At 30.7% G+C, this 8,001-nt stretch overlaps 1 long non-coding RNA gene across 4 annotated transcripts; it reads left to right on the top strand.

Moving 5' to 3' along the window:
- The first annotated feature begins 5,132 nt into the window (after nucleotides 1-5,132).
- On the top strand, nucleotides 5,133-7,800 carry LOC110922076. Of its 4 annotated transcripts, none has more exons than XR_004887024.1 (7): nucleotides 5,133-5,307; nucleotides 5,387-5,431; nucleotides 5,502-5,619; nucleotides 5,860-5,928; nucleotides 6,141-6,644; nucleotides 6,734-7,344; nucleotides 7,426-7,800. It is a non-coding gene; the product is annotated as an uncharacterized LOC110922076 (long non-coding RNA). The 4 variants fall into 4 exon arrangements; XR_004887025.1 differs by having other exon boundaries at nucleotides 5,134-5,307; nucleotides 6,141-6,428; nucleotides 6,514-7,344; nucleotides 7,426-7,798; XR_004887026.1 differs by having other exon boundaries at nucleotides 5,134-5,307; nucleotides 5,511-5,619; nucleotides 6,141-7,344; nucleotides 7,426-7,797.
- The last annotated feature ends 201 nt before the right edge of the window (nucleotides 7,801-8,001 follow it).

Here is an 8,001-nt window from a genome sequence, read left to right on the forward strand (position 1 = left end):
CTATTTTTTTAAATGGACCTAAATGCTACTTATCTTACAATTTAAGAGTATATAAATGGCACTACGTACTCTTATGATAAACTCTATAAAACTATAGTACTACTAGACTATAATAAACACTGTTAATATATTCATAATTTTGGAAACTTGCATATTTTCCTTCACCAATACCTAGATGTAAAAATAGAAGCTGTTCCTATTATCATCGTCTTCGTCATCGTCCTCATCCTCCTCCTTCTCGTCGTCGTCGTCCTCCTCCTCCTCGTCGTCGTGGTCGTCCTCCTCCTCCTCGTCGTCGTCGTCGTCGTCGTCGTCGTCGTCATTATTATTATTATTATTATTATTATTATTATTATTATTTAGGGTGACATGAAATGTTGGAAACTTAAGATATCTGGATAAAAAAACAGATTGCCATATTAATACGTTATACATAACGTGGTTGTTATTATTATTACTAGGTTATAACCCCGTGTATTACACGGGTTGAATAAATAATTTTATATACTAAATAATAATATAATATATCTTTGAAAACCTCCTTTATTCTACGGATTGAAAAAATGTAATTTTATATACCAAATAAAAATGTTATATTTTTAAAATCACGTGTATTACACAGGTTGAATAAATGTAATATTGTTTACCAAATAATAAAATAATACATCTTTAAAAAAACCTCATTTATTACACGGATTGAATAAATATAATTTTATATACCAAATAACAAAAAAAAATTACATCTTTAAAAATATGCGTACTACATGGTTTGAATAAATGTAATTTTCTGTACTAAATAGTAAAAAATATATATCCTTAAAAAACCCCGTGTATTGTATGAATTGAATAAATCTAATTTTATATATCAAATAATAAAAAGTTATATCTTAGAAAGCCTCATGTATTACATAGGTCCAGTAAATGTAATTTCGTATAGTGAAAATAAAAATATATTAATACAAAGTAATAATTAATTCAAATAAATTAGAGTTAATTACATAGTTAGTCCTAGTGGTTTGCACAAATTAACATACTTGGGTACTAATAGTTTAAAATCACATTCTAGGGTATTAACTTTTCATTTTGTAACGTTCGAAGGTATTAACGTTATTTGTAGATTTAAAATAACATTCTATTAGTACCTAAGTATGTTATTTTGTGCAAACCACAGAGACTAACTATGTTAATACCCTAGAAGTTAATACCTCCAAACGTTACAAAATGAAAAGTTAATACTCTAGAAGGTGATTTCAAACTGTTAGTACCTAAGTATGTTATTTTGTGCAAACCACAGGGACTAACTATGTAATTAACTCTAAATAATATTATAAATGAGAAGGAGATTAAACTAAATAATAATTATCCATAAGATATTAAATTAAATATTATTTAGTAGGAGAGTTATCTATAATTAATTAGAATAGATTAAATTAAAATAATAATTATCTATAAGAGATGGCCTAATATGATGACAATGTCCCTAAAGTTGTTTCTTTTATTATATAGTATAGATATAGATTTATAATAAAAACATCAACATGTTTATTTATAATTAAGATGATTTATTTATTTCATATATTAGATTAGAACCCCGTGTATTACACGGGTTGAATAAATATAATTTTATATATTAAATAATAAAAAGTTATCTTTATGAGCCCCGTATATTGTACGGGATAAATAAATGTAATTTTTATACATCAAATGATAAAAAAGTTATATCTTTAAAAACCATGTGTATTACACAGATTAAATAAATGTAATTTTGTATACTAAATACTAAAAACGTCGTATCTTTAAAAAACACATGTATAATCTGGTTGAATAAATCTACCAAATAATAAAAAGATTACATCCTTAAAAACCTCGTATATTATACATGTTGAATAGATTTAAATAAGAGTTATATATCTTTAAAAACGATGTCTATTACACAGATTAAATAAATGTAATTTTGTATATTAAATACTAAAAACGTCGTAATTTTTAAAAAAACCCATGTATAGTCGGGTTGAAAAATCTACCAAATAATAAAAAAGTTTATATCCTTAAAAAACCCCGTGTATTACACGTGTTGAATAAATAAAATATCAAATAATTAATAACGAAATTTAACAATTATAAAACGATATTTTAAGACACTTTTCTGACACGGGGTTCTAACCTATTAATATGAATATAAGAAAAACAAATATAGTTCTTTTTTTTAATTTAAAAGGTTGTAACGTCTATTTAAAATAGGGATCCTTTACCAGAAATATATAAGTAACTTTTTAAAGCTGGTAAAGTAATAATCATAATTAACCCACGTACAATGCATCCAATTATCTAATGGATTATTTGTTAAATAGTTTGATAAATATAAGATATTAAATAATATTTAGTAGGAGGGCTATTTATAATTAATTAGAAGAGATTAAACTAAATTAATAATTATCTATAAGAGATGGCCTAATATGATGACAAGTGTTCCTAGAGTGGTTTCTTTTATTATATAGTATAGATTCTTTTAATTACGTGGCAATGTTTATCAACAAACATAATTAATTCAAAAAATTTATCTATAAGATTGTTATGGTTTGTTTCAAAATCTACGAATCTAATACTTTAATTAATATTAATGTTTTAAATTTGTTATTTCCTCTATCTTATCACGACTACTTTTAATTATAAATTATAGAAAATAAATATTTATAATTAAATAAAAGAGAGCGCTCAAATGAATGACACGTGTCCCTTTAAAGGTTTCTTTTATTATATAGTATAGATTATTATTATTATTATTATTATTATTATTATTATTATTTAGGGTGACATGAAATGTTGGAAACATAAACTCATGTTAACTTAAATGGTTAAAGAAAATCTATTTATATTCTCTCTGTCTCTATGAATTTATAACTATTGAATGCTTTTATATTCTGTCTATGGATTTATAACTATTGAATAATTGCTAATGTGGACTAGCTAGCTTAGTTGATATATACATGTCTTTTAGACCCCATATGGTTAATGCATTTTAATAAGCATTTTTCACCTCATCATAATTATAACTTTTTTTTGAGTTCCTGTGTTTTATGAGTTTTAACTAATTTAGTCCAAAAGCAAAAAGTTTAATGACATGAGTCCCCATAAGCATTTTCTAATTTAACCATTTGAGTCCAAATTTGTAACACTGTTAGAATTTTTTGGTTAAGTATTGTTAAATGACCAAAATACCCTTATAATTAAAAAAATAGAAAAATAAATACCCCTATATTAACTGTAAGTGACACAATGCACCCAGTCTCTTTCTCTCAAAACAACCACTACCATAACCATCATACACCACCATAACCATCATACACCTCCTCACCTGCAACCATACACCACCATCACATCAGAGTACCGTCGGACAACCATCAAACCCCCACCTTCGACACCATCATCACCATCAAAACCCCACCTTCGACACCATCAAAACCCCACCTCCGACACACCGTCGTCACCATCTCCACCTCCACTGCAACCTCCTGATTCCGATTCACCACAAGTTCTTCAATCTCCGCAAGTCTAGATCTAGCGATATTAACAAACTCATGATCCGGATAGTCACCTAGTGTTTTGAGAACAGATCGAGTTTCGCCATTGCATCAGGAAGTTGACCCGAAAGACTGTTTCTCGATAATATCCTACAAAACGCATAGATAAGATTACGATTAACCAAAAATAGTTTATGAAACATATTATACGAATCTTACAAAGAAATAAGGGATGAACATGTTGCAATTGAACTCGGAATGTTGCCGGAAAGCGAGTTCTGTGATAATACGAGATCCTTCAGTGAAGTTGCTCCTCTGATTTCAACAGGAATGCTTCCGTTTAACTTGTTTACACTCAAATCGAGAATATCCAAAGCCGTTAGCTTGCCGACAGCCTTCGAGATTTCACCTATCAGCGAATTCTTAGACATGTTCAAGAACCTCAAGCTGCTAAATTTCCCGATATCGGACGAGATTTCACCGGATAACTCATTGTGGAATACATACATCGACAACTAGAAGATTTTGGTGTGAGATGTTAACAGAGGAAGTAAACGCGCCATTGATGCTTCCAGTAAGTTTATTTTCGGAAAATATAACAGTTTGTAGCCCTAATTGGATGATGAAAGAAAATTTTGATTTGATGGAATTGGGTGTTTTAGGGGTTTTAACTACAGGGACTCAGGGAAGTGGCCATTGGTAGATGAAGAAAAGTGGTTGGAAATAAGCTTCAATGGAAGATGAAAGGTATTTTGTTAAAATTATAGTTTGTGGAAGTTTAATTAATCAAGAGAATTAAATCCCCAATTTTATATACAAGAAATTTAGTTTGAAATTTGTTGTTGGGTATGAAGATCTTGAATGGGACAGAGGGGCGGTCGTGGTGGAGGCAGTGGGGTGGCGGCGGTGGTGGCAGTGGGGCGGTGGTGTTTATATATTTTATATGTTAAAAGTTTATGTATTAAAGACTTGTTCCTTGTACTTATGTGCATATAAGACTTGTACTTTGTGTGTAAATAACCAAATTACCCTCACAGTTAACAGACTTGGTGGATGGAGTTAGAAATTTGGACTCAAATGGTTAAAGAAAATACTTATGGGGATTTACACTTTTTGCTTTTAGACTCAACTAGTTAAAACTCAGAAAACACAGGGACTCAAAAAGTAATTTACCCAAATGTTCAATAGTTAACGCCCCTTAATACCCTTTCAATTATTACTTTGCATTTTTTTCTCTTTATTTGACATTATACTAGAAATGGTCCCCTCCCTTTTCATGCCCCTATAATACCCAATGAAACAATATTCGATGCGTTATCAGACATTTTCACGCCCCTATAATCCCTTTTTAAGCATGACCTTAGATGAAAGGTTTCAGGTTAAAACCTGAGTAACGAAAGAATTTTGAAATAAGTAACGAAAGAATTTTGAAATATTTGGGATTGTTTGCCTTCAGAAAAAAATGTGAATAGTTATTAATCATAGTGACCAACATTTAGAGTATTCACATCTAATCCCCATTTTTACCCTATCTAGTATATATAATAATTGAAAGGTGATTTGGGCCACATGTCATTAAATTAGGGCATCACTTTTTTCATTTTCCCACCCAACAGTACCCCCGTCCCTTTTTTTTTTTCCTTTATCATCTCTCTTCTCATTTATCTTTTCAAATGGCTAGGGTTTCTTCTCTCTGGATCTTCAGTGCGATTCAACAAAAACTCAGTGTTTTCTTTGTAGATCCAACATAAATTTCTTCCTCTCTCAATCTCAAACGTCTGACAAGGTAAATCGAATATGTTCTTTGTAGATCCAACATAAATTTTGTGGTATATATTGATAATTCTTCATGCTTGATTACTTAGGTATCTTCATTAGGCATCTTCATCATCAACACCGTTTCTACACAGGTATGGTTCATATTTTTTTTACTTTATTTTTCAAATTGTTTTTCTATGTTATATAACCAGCCGATTTTAGGGTTTTTAGGGCTTGCAGAAGTTATCATCTGGTGATGAAAAAGGCGATGACTTGATACGCGTCTTGAGGGAACTTACCTCCGTGCAAAGGAAAATTGCGGATTTGCAAGTTGAACGTCGTTAGTGCCCCTTATTATTATTATTTTTATCAAGCATTGTGTTGGCTTCTTATTCACTTGCTGTTTCTGGCAGGATTTTTGCTAAACTAAATAAATTCCCCCTAAGAATTTTATAGACATTTTCTTTTTTGCATAAAATTCTGGCTTGTAACTTTTTATGTTACTATATACTAAACTGTCAGCATGTTTCAGGAGATTCAGTTATGGAGCTTTCTCATTTGTTGCTTATTTAATTTACAGGACCGAATTATAGCCCGTCTTCAACAACCATATTCATTAGATTGTATTCCTGTGGAAGCAGAAATCCAGGTTTGTTGTTACAATTAAGTGAGAATAGATTGTATAAGTTCTTCATTTTGATAAATATATCCCATAAATATTCGTTTTTTAATTTTTATACCGAGTAAGGATGCATGAGAATCAACTGAAATGTGCATCTTTTTTCATTGATTGGCATCTTTGTGTAGTTATTTGCAAAATTTGATAATCACTATGCTAATATTTATATCCCGGTATTACAGAAACAATTCTCGGAATTATAATGAAGGCTGCCAATGATTATGGTCTTCTAACATCATCTGTTGCAGATTTTCAGTGGACTCAAAACTTTAAAGAGCCACCCTCTGTCTGGGGGGGTATGTCCATAACAGCTGATTGTATTTTTTTTATAAATGTATAGATGTTCAAATTATGTATTATATCCATCTGGTCAATTAGTTAAAATTAAATCATTGAAAAAGAAAGAGAGATTGAATGAGAAGTTCTTAGATGATATATGCGGAGAATCACCAGCTGGAGTACGGAAATATGTAAATCACGTGCATCTATATTCACCAACACATATATAGGTTATTCGCTCTGACGGTTCAAAATGATAATTTTTGGTTGCTTCAGGTTGATAAAGACTGCATATTGGTAGTATACTTAGGTGGAATGGGTGCAGGAAGAGGTAGTACGATGTTGCTATAACTTGGGGCAAGATAGAAGAACATGATCTCGGAATCCGCGGACGAATAAAGAATATGGTTGAACATTCGGTTTATTCTTTAAGGGTTCCCAGATGACAAAATAACGATATTATTCTTATTGTTTATATCTCTTTTTATTTGTGCAGTCTATCTAACTTGAAAATGGGAAACAACTTTGTTCCATTAGTCGACAGTTTGAGCTCGTGGGCCATCACGAGTTCAATCCAAAAGGGTAACAAGTTTCTCAAGAAAAAAGTACTTGTAGAAATGTTGGTATGCATAAAGCACTTAAGAATTTTTTTTGATAGAGGTGACACTATGCGAAGAGCTTGCTAATACAGTGGATAAAAGCGTTTTCATCCTGCCGCTATCTATATCTTGCTAATACAGTGGATAAAAGTTTTTTTTTTTTTTTTGATTCTTTACATTTCATTGTCTTCTATAGTTTTTGACTTAAGTTTATTTTGATCATTACTTCATTCATTGTCTTCTATAGTTTTTGACTTGAGTTTATTTTGATCATTACTTCAATTATAGTTTTTGACTAATAAACAATCAGATTACGAACCTCAACTGCATGAAACAAGCAAAAATTGCTTTGCTCATCTTTGTTTGTGGTATAATTGTTCATATTGGAGTTTGATTATCGAAGCAAATGTTTATCTTTTTTTATATGTTTATTATCATGGTTATTTTCACATACTCGGGTCAGGGACGAGACTTACAATGCATTTGAATTCAGGAAGAACCAACAATGGTAAAGAACTTTACTGTATTAGTTTATTTATAAAACTAATAAAGTGAAATGTGGTTTGATGCCATGTTACTTTTACTGCAGAGCTATAGATGTAGATAAAGTTCGAAAAGTTGTTGGTTTGTTGGACAAGACAGATACTAAGCTACCAAAAGGCGGAGAGGCATGTTCGGTTAAATAGATTAAATTTTATCGTTTAAGTTTCATATATTGTCTCATGTTATATGATTATGTTTTTAAAATAGTGTTTTAATCTGAGAAAAAGTGAAACCACTGTTTTGGGTTAAAACAGTGTTTTGAAACCACTTTTAGGTTAAAACAGTTTTTGAAACCACTGTTGGGTTAAAACAGTGTTTTGAAACCACTTTTGGGTTAACAGTGTTTCAAACCATTGTTGGTTTAAAACAGTGTTTCAAACCATTGTTGGTTTAAAACAGTGTTTGAAACCACTGTTTTGTTGATGTCAGAAACTGTGTAGCTGACGCTATCCAAAGACCAAAAGACTGCAAGATGTTTGAAGACAAAGTTACACTATGAAGCTATTGTCAAGGGGGAGTTTGTTAGTGCATGTTTTGTGTCAATAGCTTAATAGTTTGTTTATTTAGTCTTTGGATATTTTGTATTGGGCTTAGCATATTGGTTAGGGAGTTATTTCTGTGT

This window comes from Helianthus annuus, chromosome 17 (genome assembly GCF_002127325.2).
Source record: "Helianthus annuus cultivar XRQ/B chromosome 17, HanXRQr2.0-SUNRISE, whole genome shotgun sequence".
NCBI lineage: Eukaryota > Viridiplantae > Streptophyta > Magnoliopsida > Asterales > Asteraceae > Helianthus > Helianthus annuus.